Genomic DNA, 16,502 nt, shown 5'->3' with positions numbered 1-16,502 from the left:
CCAGTGCTTGGAATGGGGCACGCGAGTATTCTACCTAAGTCTAAGCCAAATTAATTGGCTTCCATTTTTGGAGAATGTTATGACTTCATTAGGTTTCCAGCCCCCACAGAGTAATACTTAGAATTTGTGTTTCCAAAATGTACAAGCCACAAAACAACGTTCATATAAACCTACCAATTTCTACTGAGATTTCAGTTCAATTTTTTTCCTCTACTGTAGTTTTTACCAGCTCATGTCAACGGTCTGGATAACACAGGAATGTAAATTCTAGTTTTTCTCCCAATATTTTCCAAGGAATTCACCTGAGCATTGGGAACATGCAGAACAGCCAACAGCAGATTAGATGGTGTAGCTCCACAGATAACGTAAAAAGAGGCAGAAATATGCCAATAACCCACTACAATGACCCCAAACACCACCACAAGCAGGGGCAAAGTACTAGGAAAGACACCACCACAAGAGCACTCTTTACATTGTCAACCAAAGGCCTGGTTCACCTGGGAGCTATGCTGTCACACAAGGAAAATGGATGGTTTTCTTCCAATCTACTCCAGTTGCTCTCTCCTGTGTTGAATTTTTACCGAACTTTTCTATCTCACACACAAAGTAAGATGAGTTCTTTGATTTGTAAAATCATTGTGATTTCTGTCTGCAAAAATCTAGGTCAGCCTCATGAAATTCTGAATATTTCATATGGGAAAAAACAGATACCTAGGCAAGAGACTCATGCCTGGTTCCCATTTGAAGTTATTTCTTCTCATCTCTTTTAGGGTGTAAGTCTTTAAGATTTTAATTCTAAGTGCTTTCAGGAGTATTTGTTATACCTAAAACCGAGATGGGAATGTCTGTCAAGACCCAGCCTCCTGGATCTTGTTTAATGTGACTCAGTCTCCCTCAGTCCCTTGCTACGCACAATCCCTCCACACACAAAATCCTACAGTGGCAGGAGCCAGAACTTGAGTTTTAAAGACTAAGTATGAAGCCCAACTGGCAATGTCGTTCAGTAGCAAAATGTGGGTGAGCTCTGATACTGTGTACATCTGGGTTCCTCTCTGATACTGTGTACATCTGGGTTCCTCTGTGCACCTCAGTATGGCTCAGGGACCTTGAACAAATGATTTAACTTCTCAGAACCTCAGTTCAGTTCTTTGCAGAATGGATATTAAAATTCCTCTCTCATAGGTTTATTATGAGGAATCAACTAAATAATATCCCTGTACGCTCCTGGCACATGATAGACTGCCAATGAATCTTATCATAGCAAGAGTCCCAGCTGCGTTGTTTGCTACTGATATTTAGCTGAGTCTGGCTGCCTGGTAGGGTGGGTCTGCCAGGAGACTGTTTGCTTCAGGAACTGAAGAGCCTCCTGGGAAAGAACTCATACAGAAAGAGACTGTAAGACAAGCTTGGCCCAAGAAGAAAAAGCCTTAGTTATCTGGGGGAAAAGCTGGCTTTGACTGCGGTGTTACCCCTTCCCCCAACCCAGCCCCTTTCAGAGTCCTAGGGAGAAAGGGGACTCTGAACAAAAACAAAGAGAGCTGTTTTCTCTAAAAACATCTGACTCTGTCCTCTTGTACTTCTTCCATTTCTCTTTCCACACACTCTTAATCACTGGGGAGAATTCTGGCTGGCCCAATTGCCATGAGATTCTTATTTCCTTGGATTGGTGGATCTGGCTTAATAAGCCCAACTCAGAGTTGCAGAACTTGGATTCTCTGCTTGAGTTACTTGAATGAAGCAAACACCTGGCTTCCTCCCACCCTTCCCAAGCCTGCCTCCTTTGGATGAATTTGCATTTGCATGGACCTCAAGAGGGACTTAGCTTTTCTAATCATATTTTTCTAACCAAAATATGAAAAAGCCCAGTTCCTGGTTAGCAACCTCCCAGGGCAATTCACCTGTTACATTAACAAGCACATTCCCTGGTGGGCCACTGTGTCAAATTACTCCTCTACTCCTTCCCAAAGAAGGAAGCAGATGCTCAAGAGAATCAGGACAGTGTTGGGAGTTAAACCTGGGAATTGATCTAGACATAAACTGGAGTGATGATACTTAAGTTTTACAGACTGAAAGTAGCCAGACTTGATACACCCACAACTAGTCCTAACCCTTTTGACGCAAGTCACCTTTTTCTTCCCGATCCTCTTTCCATGCCCTGTACTGGATAGCATCTCTCAGCAGATAAAAACATTTCTTTTTTCCATTCCCACCATAGCTAGTTCTTCTAAATTAGTGCTGTCCAATGGAATTTTCTGCAATGGTGGAACTGTTCTATACTTGCACTACCCAACATAATGGCCACTTGTGCCTACTGAGCATGTGAAATGGAGCTAGTGTGACCATGAACTAAATTTTTAATATTATTTAGTTTTAATAAATTTAAATTGCCAATGGTAGCTAAGGGCTACCATATTCCTCCATGCATATCTAGATAATCACTTCTCAGCAACATGAGACTCCTGTTCCTTTCTGTCAGCCAAGGCATCCACAGCCCCGTTATCAGGGCCTGGATCCCAGCTGTGTGGTTCTATTATCTTTGCAAGCCTCAAATTCTAGCAAATTTGAATCCCTAAGGAGGAAGTTCATAGACAACAATTCTGATGGAAGTAGCACCATACAACCATATAACACTCAAACAATTCTGAGGGGGCCAATTATAAATTTAACCCTAGGCAAGTTGTTTTGAGACTCATCTCTTACAACCCTAAAAATAGAACTCCAAAGGATAAATATCCATTTAGTTTTCTCTGCAATTCCCAAAGAACTTCTGAACCTCCTTGGTTCCCCAGGGTACTCCTACTGGATCTTCTATCATGCACCTGCCTACCTGTCTCTCCATGTCCTCCCTTAAGTAGATTTTCAGGGTTACCCATCCTCTAATCCCTAAAGGCCCAAAGTATATTCATAGAGTAAAACATTTCCCCACACCCCAAAATGCTTTAAAACTTTATCACTGGTTTCTTGTTCTGAATAGAACCCACTGCTGGGGTGTGTGTGTGTGTGTGTGTGTGTGTGCATAAAGGTTCTCAGAAGGTTGCCCTGATTGAACAAAACTAAATGGTCTTCAAAAACTAGTCTCACACTTCAGAGTACATAAGACAAGGTCTACCCTTGACATTCTCATTTAACAGGCTTTAGATAGGGTATAGAAATCTGCCTTTTTACAAGCACACCAGGGGATACTGATGCAGGCATTTCTCAGAATTCGCTTTCAGAAAATCTGAATTAGAGAAAGTAACTTAATCATATCTGTTGGTATGGCACAATAATTTGATAATGAAGTTGAGAACACCTAGAGCACCTTCCAATAAACATGAGCTGAATCAAAGGAATATTCTCTAGTCTTTAGCTTGTTCCTAAAACTTCCAGATCACTTACATCCTGCAGTGATGTGCTTGCAACTTTCCAGGGAATCAAATTATCTATTTCCCGAATCTCACCTTGGAGACTGTTCCACTCAGAGCAATGCCACAGTCCAGTCACCTTGTCATCCTCTTGCCCTAGGGTCATCAAAAAGGACTATTATTCACAGGCACAAATTATTGCTTCTCAGACCACCTCTATAGCCATTCTGATGGAGGCTTTTCAGACAGCCTGTGACATTTATGTCCTATCTATTTCTCACATCCAAGGAGGCCTATGCTTAATTTATCTGCCTGGCCTATGATTTTACTCCTGATGCTAACCTTGAGTTTTTAAAGCTCTGACACATAATAACAACAAAGATTTTGATGGCAGCAAACCAGTGACAGGTAAGAAAAGCATGTCCATTAAAGTGAGATTAGAAAGTTCATGGGCTACTGAAACCTTTATTCCTGTCTAAAGCTCCCAAAGGTTTCCTTGCTTCTAGAACATATTATTTTCTGCCTTCCAGGGACAAATCCATTTGACACATTTTTGTCACCTACAAATCAATGAACAAACCAAGCACACTAATAGGGGTTTAGAGTCTTCAGAATTTAGACTAACTTGGGCAGGAGTCATGATGGGTGTTTAGGTATATGGGAGACAGGAGGCCACAAGGAGCCGGCAGATATGTCTAATTATTCAGACAGAGCAAAGGCTAGAGTTATTGACTCAATTGCAGCAAAAGCTCTGCAGGTCTGCTGGGTAGATAAGGTATTAGGCTGTTTGAAGGGCATAGTGGTCAGAGACCCAGGCAGGAGCAGTCATCCTGGGGGATGTACCTGCGTTAGGACCCCAGTAAATATTTGGGACAAATGACATGTTGTAGAGTACAATACAGATCTGTCTTGGTTTGAAATAAAGACAATAAATTAGGATTCATAAATGCAAACTTGGTCAGATAGACAACAATGTCCAGCCAGCCAGACAGACACGATATGGAGGAGCAGGTGTGGGAGGTGCCGTGACTTATGGGAGGCACAGCCATTCAGAGCCTGGTGCAGGCGCTAAACAGATCAGAGGTTGTGCAGCAGGCACCAAGGATAATCAGTGTCATAGCTAAGAAACAGCTAGGTCAGTGCACCTCAAATATGGAAATCATTCCACTCTAAGCCCACAGTCTGGGCTGTGGGCAGTGGCAGGGGAGGTGTCTATAATAAAACACTTCTTTGCTTGGCAGAGTTAGCTCAGGACCTAGTGTGATATGAGTATGAGTAGTAGTAGCTTTGTGCCATTTGTGCAATTACTCATCAAGACAACTGAGCCACACTTCCTGACACTTATATTCCGTTTTAATAATGCAGGATACATCATAAAACACACTATCTCCACCAGTTGTCAGCTCCACACCCAGATTTGCCACCATGTACGCTTCACATCACCATCTCAGTCCAAGAGAATCCTCCCGAGGAACCAAGAGGGCCTAGGCTGATGTGCAGCTTTGTAACAGCCCTACGGTACACTCACCTAGTTGGCCATGCCCTCCACGTTAATATCCCAAGAGTACATTCCCCTTCCTTCTTCCCTGCCAGTCTTACATCCATTTGTTTGACAGTACCATCAAGAGAGGTATGTTCAAGTCTAGCATAGCTGCCCAACATTTTGGAGGTGAAAAAAAAAGTGCTTGTTAAAGATATATCAATGCCAACCTAATGGTAAATGAAATGAAATCAAAGGTATAAGGGTACCAATGCAAAAATACTTCTCAGTTATATTTTGCACATGCAAGTTTTTTATGACTTTGATCAAAAAAAGTTAATTAAAAAAGTTGAACAAATGACATGGGCAGTGTTGGAGCCAAATATTTGTTCAACCCAAAGGATTTTTCTGTTCAACATAAACAGGCATTAATTTGCATGTGTTTATTACTCCTCATTTTCAAGCACATTGGAGGTCAATTAAGAAACTGATAAACCTCTCTCCTGAAAAGATTAAAGAAGAAAAATATTAACACACCATTAATATGCTTACCAGAAAATAGAACTCAGTAATCATTGCTAAAGGTGAGTGTTCATGTTAATATGACCAGATGGAAGGCTAATGAAAAAGTTGTCCTCCTTTTCTCACCTCAAATAATGGACAAAACAGAATCCTCATCTGTAATATATTAATAACAGCAAGCATACATTAAAATGTTTTATATTTGAATATAACAAGTAAAGCTTAAAAAGTAATACCTATCAAACTCAGAAAAAAAAGACTTTCTACTATTTATCTATACAAACTTCACAACTTATACCAACTTAATAAATTAATAGTATATTCATTAAATATCCTAAAAGATGAAGTTATTTAAGGGATACACATCTATGTATACATTATTAATATCTTTATGATGGTTGATTTTATGTGTCAACTTTACTGGGCCACAGGACAGCTGCCTAAACATTGTTTCTGGGTGTGTCTGTGAGGGTGTTTCTGGAAGAGATTAACATTTGAATTGGTGAACTGAGTAAAGTAAATGGCCCTCCCCAGCATGGGTGGGCATCATCCAATCCATCGAGGGCCTGAAAAGAACAAAAAGGTGGAGAAAGCTTGCATTAACTCTGCCTAACTGCATAAACTGGGATATTGGTCTTCTTCTGCCCTCAGCATTCTTGGTTCTCAAATCTTCAGACCTGGACTAGAATGTACACCATTGACCCTCCAGCTCTCCGGCCTTCAAACTACACCCTCGGTCAACCTGGGTCTCCCACTTACAGACAGCAGATGGTGGGACTTCACAGCCTCCATAATCATGTGAGCCAATACCTTATAATAAACCTATTCCTAGAGGCTTATCAACTCCCTCTCTCTCTCTCTCTCTCTCTCTCTCTCTCTCTCTTTCTATCCCTACATTGGTCCTATTTCTCTGGAAGAACCTGACTAACACAATGTATAAGAGATACCAGCCAATATCTAAAAAGTTTAGACTAACTGAAGAGTATTAAACAGGTTTGAAGAAAAAAAAAAATAAACCTTAAATGAAACCTGCACTTCAATCATTAAATGTCAAGGGGAAAGTACAACATGCCTCCCTGACATCCATAAACGAATAGAGATGCTGCAACCATGGCCTTGAATGGAAATAAAGGAACCCGCCTTTCAATCATTCATCTGGCAAATCTTTGTTGAGTATCTATAAAACATCTGGCACTATGCTAGCTAGTAGAGATTCAAGTGAATTCAATGAATCTGGTCTTCCCACCTTAAAGTTGAAAGAAAGCTATTTCCCTTTCTTGCTCTCCCATTATCAGGTGACTTGTCACATTGAGAACTACAAAAGAGAAAACAGTATATGGGCATGGGTGTGGTAGAGGAGAATGAGAACAGGAGTGTAAGTGCTGAGGCTAAACCCACAGGCAGAGGCAGATTAAAGGAGCATTTTATGCCATGCATTCCTGACATGCACTTCGGAATTATTCAACATTTTAAATTTAGCCATAATATGATTATATCGTTGTTTTAAATACTTGGAGATGGGTTGGGATCAAACCTAGTGGCAAGTGGTTCAATACTGAGCTGTTGTTGTGATCAAGAGAAAAATGCAAGGTAGCTTGGTCTATAGCAGGAGTGACGAGGATATGAAAATTTGAAGAGTCAAGTGATATTGATTTAGTCTCCCCTGGACTTAGTGATTAAGTGGACATAAGGGATAACGAGAAGGAGAAGACAAGGATGTTTCACTTCATCCTCCTGAGCCCTAATTTTCTTATCTATAAAATGAATTTATTATCATAGCAATATTTATATTGCAGGTTTGTTGTAGGAATCAAATAAAAACAAGGAAGCACTTTGTAAACTGAAAAGCTCTATATAAATGTTTATTCAAAGCAGCAACAAAAAAAGTGTTAGAGAAGAAATTATCTTCTTTGAATTTCAATTTCTTCATCTACAAAAATGGAATAGTGAGAGTGCCTCCCAGCTCTAATGTTTGGTAATTCTATGACACTCTTCTTGAGAAGGTAGAATACTTCATCCAATTTCTTGACATGAGATGGAAAGACAAACCGGTAACCCACCACTACTATTTCAAAGGTGAGTCATTAATTCCACCCTATGCCCTTACATGTTATAGGCAGGAATTCATCCATTCCTGGACATGAGAACATGATTAATATTTGGTTTCTAAGATGAGCTGCTTATAGTCAAATATACCTTTGTATTACTTAGATAGAGTAGTTTCTTGGTATAGTCTAAATAAATTTTTCTTCCTCAACCCTGCAAAATGCAAGCCATCCAGTTTTCCTATAAGTTCACAGCTCTATGGCTTTCCAAAGAAGATCTGTCCTTTCTTTCTCTAAATCTATTTATATTTGTCTTAGTTCCCATTAATGGCACAAGGATCTATTTCTAAATTAATAAATTTTCACAAAGCATATGGGAAACCAAATTCATTGACTGTGTATTTAAATCACCATAGTCATTATAAATTGCACTTCAAGTTTGACCAATTAATCCCTCATTGATTTATCCAGAAAGAGTAAACAGAAAACCAAGTTTGCCACTCTGTCTTGTGGCCTCAACAGATAAATCATTCTTCAAAAATCCAAGAACCAAGGATATTCCAGATGTTTAGGCTGTTCTTGAGCCTTTTATGATCCTTCATCTCCCTGGACTTATATTACCCTCAAGTTATTGTTTAGCAAATAAAACACACAAAACATTACATTTGTTTAGCATTTCTCTATGTGGTCAAGTACTTGATGATGCCATTGTGATGAGAGTTCTCAGGTCTTTGGACATTTTTTTATGGCTGAAAATATAATTATATGCATTCAGATCACTCTTCAAAGTACTAGTTTTATACTGATTTCAGATCAAATTTAAAAGTCACCAACTATTCTTTCCTTCCTACAACTATTTCTTAGTTAGCATCTATAGTGAAAAAATTATAATCCACAGGGAAATTAAGAAAAAAACTTCTACTTAGAAAAACACGAGAGCAGAAAGTCTTGAAGAAAATGAATTGGTAATCCAGCCAACCAGGGTAATTCAGAGATAGATCTTTAAAGATATATATAAGAAACAGAATTGAGGGAAAATGAGTATTCTAATTTCGTCCTAGTTTTTTTTTTTCTTTAAGGATAACATCCGTTCCATTTTTTTTTCCAAGTATAGAGTTCCTTATTGTTTCTAGCTCATTTACTTTCCTCTGTCTCTCCCAGAACCACACATTTCAACCAGTTTTGCATATGGGAGGCATAAACAAAAGCACAACATTTTAAGGCATGATCCCGTGGGGCCTTCAAGAAGTTTATATTTCATTGGAAACTCTGAGAATCTTTTGCCCAGCTAAAGAGGACATCTGCTTCCTCTTAGCAACTTTAAATACACTTTGATCCTGACGTCCTTCAATATCACCCACACAATGTATTTGAGGTTTTCCTGAGAAAAATGGTAGAGCAGAGTGACATTTGAGTTGGGGGCAAAGTGCCACTTTCCAGGAGACATTTAACTAAAGCTTTTGCTCAGGAATCAAAAAACACAGTTTTAGTGCTGTTTATTCCTGGCTCTTCCTTGGAAACTTCTTTCTGAAACAACACTTAGCATCTTTGTAGCATTTTTAAACATTAAACAAATTACTCCTCAACCAACCCTTTGTTGGGAAGTGAATTAGGTAGAATGTAATTTGTAGATGGAAACCCAAGGAATGAGCAGGCCAAATTAAAATTCAGATGTATACTCCATGCTTCCCATTATCACTCTCCCCAGACCACCAAGAGTTTCCAGATGTTAGCATGATTTTATTCAAGATCATCTATAGTCATACACTGCATAACAACATTTCAGTCAATGATAGACTGCCTATATGACAGTACTCCCATAAGATTATAATGGAGCTGAAAACCCCCTATCACCTAGTGACATCGTAGCTGTTGTCAATATCCTAGCACAATGCATTACTCACGTGTTTGTGGTGATGCTGGTGTAAACAAACCTACCGTGCTGCCAGACATATGAAAATATAGCACATCCAATTATGGACAGTACGTCATACTTGATAATGACAATAAATCACTAAGTTCCTGGTTTATGTGTTTACTGTGCTATACTTTTTATTATCATTTTAGAATGTACTCCTTCTACTTATATATAAAAAAAAAGTTAGCTGTAAAATAGCTTCAAGTAGGTCCTTCAGGATGTATTCCAAGAAGGCATTTTTACGATAGGAGACGACAGCTCCAAGCCTGTTATGCCCCTAAAGACTTTCCAGTGGGACAAGATTGGAGGTGGAAGACAGTGATATAGATGATCCTGACCTTGTGCGGGCCAAGGCTAATGTCTGTGTTTGTGTCTTAGTTTTTAACAAAAGAAGTTTAAAAAGTAAAAAATAAAAATTCTAAAAATAGAAAAATGCTTATAGAATAAGGATGTAAAGAAAAAATATTTTTGTAGAGCTGTACATGTGTTTGTATTTTAAGCTGTTATTACGAAAGAGTCAAAAAGTCTTAAAATAATTAAAGTTTATAAAGTAAAAAGGTTACAGTAAGATCATGTTAATTTATTGTTGAAAAAATAAAAAGTTTTTATAAATTTAGTGTAGCCTAAGTATACAGTGTTTTTAAAGTCCACAGTAGTGTAATGTCCTAGGCCTTCACATTCACTCACCACTCACTCACTGACTCACCCAGAGCAATTTGCAATCCTGTAAGCTCCATTCATCATAAGGGCCCTACAGGTACAAGTGTACCATTTTTTATCTTTTATACCATATTTTTATTGCACCTTTTCTATATTTAGATATGTTTAGATATTCAAATACTTATCTTTGTTTTATAATTGCCTACAGTATTCGATATAGTAACATCCTGTACAGGTTTATAACCTAGGAGCAATAGGCTATACCTTATAGCCTAGGTATGTAGTAAGCTATATCATCTAGTTCTAAGTACACTCTATCATGTTTGCACAACAACAAAATTGGCTAATGACACATTTCTCAAAAGGTATCCCCACTGATAAGTGACACATGACTGTACTAAGATTACTGTGTGATAATTGTCTGTTTCAAATTATCATGCTCCAACAACTACATTACTTTGGGTTTCTTTATTTATTAGTTCACTTCAAAAGCATATACTCAATGTAAAGTATCCCTTTATACACTATAGTTCATTTTATCAAATTAAATAATAATCTACCTTAAGAGTCAGCAAACTGCAGCCCTGTCCCTTGTTTTTATAAATAAAGTTTTATTGGAACACAGCCATATTCATTTGAGTATATATGTCAATGGCTGCTTTTGCACTATAACAGTGAAGTTGAGACTGAAGCTTCATTCAGTAGTTGTGAGAGAGATCATACAGCTCACAGTCCCAAAATATTTACCTTGTGGCCCTTTATAAAATAAATTTGCTAACTTCTGTTCTAGCTCAGTGATTTCCAAACATCTCATCCATTAATAGCTGCACAGGGATCTCCTAAGAATCTGGTTAAAAGCACAGTTCCTGCATCCTAGAGATTCTGATTCAGTGAGTTGGTTGGAATGGAGCACAGGAATCTGCATTTTACAAACCTCTTTCAGGTGATTGTGTTGTAGTATTCCATTTGAGGAGCGCTATTCCAGGTGATGAATTTTAAGGGTATTCAAGAGGAAGTACCTATGGGATGTTATTAAGGAAGACTTTCCTGGAGATGGTAGTTATCTCCAAGTCTTGACAGATTTGGATTGTTAGCAAGAAAATTGAGAATGTGTTTTGGGCAATAGAGAAAATAGCCAAGGTGTGAAAGTGGGAAGGACCAAGGATGAGTGAAACATGTAGTAAGGGAACAGGACTAACCAGAGACAGGGTGGCACTGGAGCAATGAAGAAAAGGTTTCATTTGGGATCAAAGCAATAGATGCTCTTGAAGGCTTATTGAAAAACACTTTCATGCAAATCAATTGCTCAAGATCTGTGAGTTGCAGTAGAGCTGATCTGGCCAAACAGTGTACCCCAATCTCTGATTAACAATGGAGGATATTTATAATATTGTGGGTTAAGTTCAGGGTACAGAATTAAATCAGTGGCCACTTCAGAGTTTGAACCTGCAACTTTAACCTCAAGAGCAATGTTCTTAAACTTTAATGTACATAGTGTCACCTAGAGGGCTCGTTAAAACTCATAAAGCTGGTTCTCACCCCAGAGTTTCTAGTTTAGAATGTCTGGGGTGTGGCCTGAAATTTTCATTTCTAAAAAATCCCCAGGTGATGCTAATGGTGCTGGTCTGCAAACCACTACTCTAACCAAATAAGGCAAATGGCTGGAAAAGGGGATCATACAGTGCACCAGTAAATAGGCTTTGTCACACTGAATCCCACTCAGCTGCGTGGCTGATGAACCAAGGCCAACGTGCTACCATTCTTTGGGTTTGAACTTTTAGGGTGCACAGCACACCACCAGTTTTGATAGAAAACATGTTGTAGTCACAGCATCAGAAAATAATAGAAAGAATAATTGATAGGACTTAGAGATCATTTACTTCAACTTTTTATTTTATAAAATAGATGAAGAGACTAAAAATCAGAGAGGTTATGTGACTTAACAGCATTTGGTTCCTAATGGCAACCCAAGAGTTTCATCATTCAAAAGCAACCTGCATAATAAAATCGGATGATATTTTACATTAAAAAATAAATTGGACTTAGTCCATGTCCTCTGAATTTACTAAACAACCTATAAACAACAACAATATATGAACCATTATCTAGTAAAATGATCATAATGACATCCTCATTGAAGGGAGACCCACATTTGCAGGAATAGCTGAAAGAAAATTAGTCAAGATTAGAAATCGAACTTGGCTCTTGAGGAACTGGTCCAAAACTTATTACTACATTACCTCGTGCCTTTAAAAGGCAACACATCACATTACTAATGCTGACTATATTTTTTTTAGCTCTTCATTGTTTTGCTGAATTTCATGTGCAAGGAATAGAAGCTTGATTCAGGTTCAAGTCCCATTCCCTGAGTATGGGTTAATGACAACTCAGGTAACAGCTGCAATTGATTGAAAGTGGCATCTAAGCAGAAATGCTTTTAGCTACCTCTGGGCTCCCAGGACACTTAGAAATAATTCAGGTATGGTTCCTCTTCAGCTGGGTATTAGCAGCCTGTAAATATGTATCCCTATTCCGCATAATGGGTTCTGACAGAGTAAAAGCCACCTGGAAAACATTTAAATGTCCTTCTTTAAGAGGTTGTTTAGCTACCTTTTCCCCAAGGGACAACCAATCAGCAATACATTATTTTTAGCTTGTTAACATGTGGGATGTGTCAGGCTTTTGTTTCATCTTGTTTTGTTTTCATTTTCTTTTGCTCCCTGTGCTCTTCGCTTGTCTTCAAATGTAGAGTAAAAAGGATCCATTTCCCTGTCCAGTTTCATGTCATATGTAGATAAAAATGAGTTAATCTTTAATGAAGCAGAAAGTGGGTTATATAAAGGCAATTTCCTTCCAGGCTTTACATGATGGCTCTTGTTCATTTTATTGGGTTCATCAACCAAATGGTTATTTATTCATATATCCATCCAGTCTATATTGAACACTGCTACGTAGAAGGCATTTTGACAGATTTGGGTTGTTTTTTTCTCCTTCTTGTAATTATTAGAAAAGAGGAAGAAGCAAGCCAATACTGCTCCCTGCTAGACACAGCTTGAGTCCCATTTTCCCTTTTGTTCCATCATGGCATAATTCGTGCCCTCTAGGTTGGGTAATCATTTTACCCAACAAGACGGCTCTTCTGCCATTTCCAAAGTGGTGAAATAAAGGATTTGATTTCCTTCTTTAGAAAACAATAGGTATCATGAAATCTTCTATATCTTTATAAGTTAAATACAGTTTTCCTCAGCCTGGTATTTTGAGGTGTTGTTTATGCTGGTGTTCTTTCCAAACTTATGCTAACCTTGAATGAACCCAGCATTAAAGTCAGGCCTGTCTGTGCACCAACTTTTAAGCATGTATCAGGTGGTACTCATCTCTGTATATAGCTGCTTTCCTTCAACCTAGAATGGATTCCACCTCCACAAAGACTACAGAATCCTTTGAAGACCAACTTAAAGTTTGAACCTCCTCTATTGGGCTCTTTTGGGAGCCAGGACAACCCAAAATAAGATCATTCTCTTCACTCCCAGGAACTCCCGATCATTCTGCACCACTCATTGGACATATTAGATTCTGCCTTATATTATGCATTATTGTTTTATGTGTGCTATAAGCTTTTTAAGGACCAGTGATAGGGCATGTATTTCCTTGTATACATCATGGAGTTTAACAAATCATTAAATGGTCAGTTTTGCTTGAATGGGAGGAGAGTAGTCTCAGGAATGTTTATAATAATGGTCATTGCTAGAGAATATTTATTGGAAATTATCTCCAGCAGAAAAATGTTTGTGGAATCAACTAAAAAGCAAAAAATCAAAACATTTAGGTTCTTTAGGAGTTTTTTTATTTGTTTGCTTTGTTTTTTGAGACAGAGTCTCACTCTGTCACCATGGGCCTCAGCCTCTCCAGTAGCTGGGATTACAGGAACATACCATAATGCCGGGCTAATTTTTCTATTTTTAGTAGCGATGGTGTCTCATTCTTGTTCAGGCTGGTCTCAAACTCCTGAGCTCAAGCAATCCTCCCCCCTCGGCCTCCCAGATTGCTAGGATTATAGGTGTGAGACACCGGGCCTGGCCAAGTTAATAAAGTTAGTTGCTAAAAAGGTTAACAGAATTTCTGAAGTCATTGCAGTTGAATTTAAAAGGGATTTTTATTTGCTTTTTGTTAAGAAGCTTGGAGAATTAAATCATCTTCTTAATATTACATAATGCAGCCTTGCAGTAGTACTATGTTTATTCTTCAAAGAACTTCAGAAATCTTTTCTAATTAATTAACTTGTTAATCACTAGCTAAACCAGGAAGCTGTAAAGAAAGTTGCAAGAAGAAAAGCAACTGATTATAACAGTAGCAATCTAAAAAGCTAACCATATTCTAGAGAGATGAAAGAAGTTGTTGTCGTCCATTTGGGGATACACTGGGGCTGGGGTTTTCATTGTTTGTTGGGTTTTGGTTTAGAGAGAGTTTATCTGGCTCTGATATTAGAGAGGGTCTCACTGAATAATGCCTCTTGCAAATAGCCGACAATACTAGCTTTTCACACACTGGATGCTAGAGCCTTCCATTTCATACAGCAGAAGGGGAAACAAAGAAAACATTATATAGTGCCCTTTATGCTAAACCACCAGAACGTGCTTCAAGAACCGACTAGAAGGTAGATGGGAAGAGGGAGGGGCAAAAGAGGCAATGCAAAAGAGCAACATTCCCACTTTTAAGAAATGAACCAAATCCTAAAATTAGAAAGAAAATACTCAAATTGGAAGATAATATGTCTGACAATTTTAAATCTAGGATAATGGCAAGCTACAAAATTTAGGCTTAAAAAAATCAACATTCCCCTATCCTTCGACTTATATTTTGAAGGGCATCTATTCAGGTGGTTTCTAATAATTCTGGCGTTAAGAAGAACAAACAGGGAAATCTGAGTGGGTGTAGGCAGTCTCATGCTAATGCACAGTCCCACCGATTTATTCACCCTCAGAGCAATTTTAAAATCAATTCAATATTTCCTGGCTAGGTTGACGTCACCCCTCTCATATCAGAGTGGAGGACTGAACTGCTTGCTTTGTACTCATTAAAATTCTGTGTACTACACTATGCAGGAGCCGATGTCTATTTTCAGGATGGCTATAAAATAAAGCAATAAGTGCTCTTGTCTCTGGGGCCAAGGCAGGGAGAACAGAGAGGAGTTATGAGGGATGAGGTCCACAGAAAGGAAAGGCGGAGGGAGGCATTAATCTGTTAATATTTACCAAATTCTAGCAATAAAATGAAGTGTCAGCCATATACAATCATAAAGCATCCAAAACACAGAAATGAATTCAAGGGCATTCCAAGAATTCTAGCCTGAGAAAGACCAGCCAGTAAGGTAGTAACAGACAAGTTAATCTGGGAGAATGACTTTCCACCAAGGAAACTGAGAAGGCTATTCTCAGTTCTTTTATTATTTTCATTAAGTAGTTTTTCTTTTCGCAATTCATTTATAAAGGAAAGTATCTGTCACCATCTTGGTACTATTGGCATAAACATGGAATCCAGTTCTTCCACATTTATACCACATGTGTGTGTGTGTGCACATATATATTTATATATACAAATGTATGTGTGAATATATGTCTGTCAACAGAACATCTGGGTCATAATTTCCTGGGCGGAGGGACTCTCCAACAAATGGCTTCTACTTTGCCAGGATCTGGGGGTTGCATTTGGCTCTGCTCTGATGGAGGCAGAGTTGCTGTACCGGGCATTAGAGTTTTATAGGGCTGAGAGAGCAAAGTTGCTCTCTTTCCACCAGTGCAAGAAAATGTACCTTTTGTACAACTGTGTCATTCAGCTAGGCCTGCAGAAACCCTGTAAGGTGAACCCCGGAAAAGGGAGGCTACACCCATGGACAGAGACAAGCTGCTGTCCTCAGAACACTCCTGGAGGAGCTTACATGATGTGCTTTCTTCAGTCCGACCTGATGGGTAAAATCAGAGGCACGCTGACAGAGAACAGATCACCTCCGATTCAGAACAGGACAGTCACTTTGTTTCTGAGCATCTATATCAAGTATGCTTTCTGCCAAGGTAACAGATAGACCCAACTTCAAATATTATTAAAATATTCTCAGTGAGATGTCTGGCTTTTTCTTCTTTTTCTTCCTTTTCTTTCAGCACTTTTCACACACACACACACACACACACACACACACACACAGAGCCAGCAGAGCCATGCATATGGTAAAAAGGAAGGCTTTATTCTAAGAAGGGCAGGCTGACCTTTCAGAGTTCATTAGAAACATACCCCAGAATACATACTCAGACTCTCATCTCTCTAGAATAGAACTCAATGTTCAAAGGCAATGAGGAATTGTCTAAAGACTCAACTTCCTTCGCCCACTGGGTCAAAGAGAAAGAAAAAGGGACAGAGTCCTTCCACGAGGGAGTGGCACTGTGCCTGCTTGGCACAGAAGGGAACCGGCCGCCTATCTACCCACGTTCTCTATTTTCAAAGACGGCCTGACTCCAGCCTGAGCTGGGGAGCAGCTGGAG

The 16,502-nt window shown here is 38.8% G+C and overlaps 1 long non-coding RNA gene across 1 annotated transcript in view; it reads right to left on the bottom strand.

Moving 5' to 3' along the window:
• Nucleotides 1-3,468: 3,468 nt before the first annotated feature.
• LOC123641741 overlaps nucleotides 3,469-16,502 on the bottom strand; it is a 29,450-nt gene continuing 16,416 nt past the window's right edge. Inside the window, exons 2-3 of the long non-coding RNA XR_006736341.1 lie at nucleotides 5,473-5,502; nucleotides 3,469-3,500 (exon numbers count right to left, since the gene is read on the bottom strand). This is a non-coding gene — a long non-coding RNA (uncharacterized LOC123641741). The remainder of the gene's footprint in view (nucleotides 3,501-5,472; nucleotides 5,503-16,502) is intronic.

Source organism: Lemur catta, chromosome 1, assembly GCF_020740605.2.
Source record: "Lemur catta isolate mLemCat1 chromosome 1, mLemCat1.pri, whole genome shotgun sequence".
NCBI classification, from domain to species: domain Eukaryota; kingdom Metazoa; phylum Chordata; class Mammalia; order Primates; family Lemuridae; genus Lemur; species Lemur catta.
This window is presented reverse-complemented; position numbering and strand designations above follow the sequence as displayed.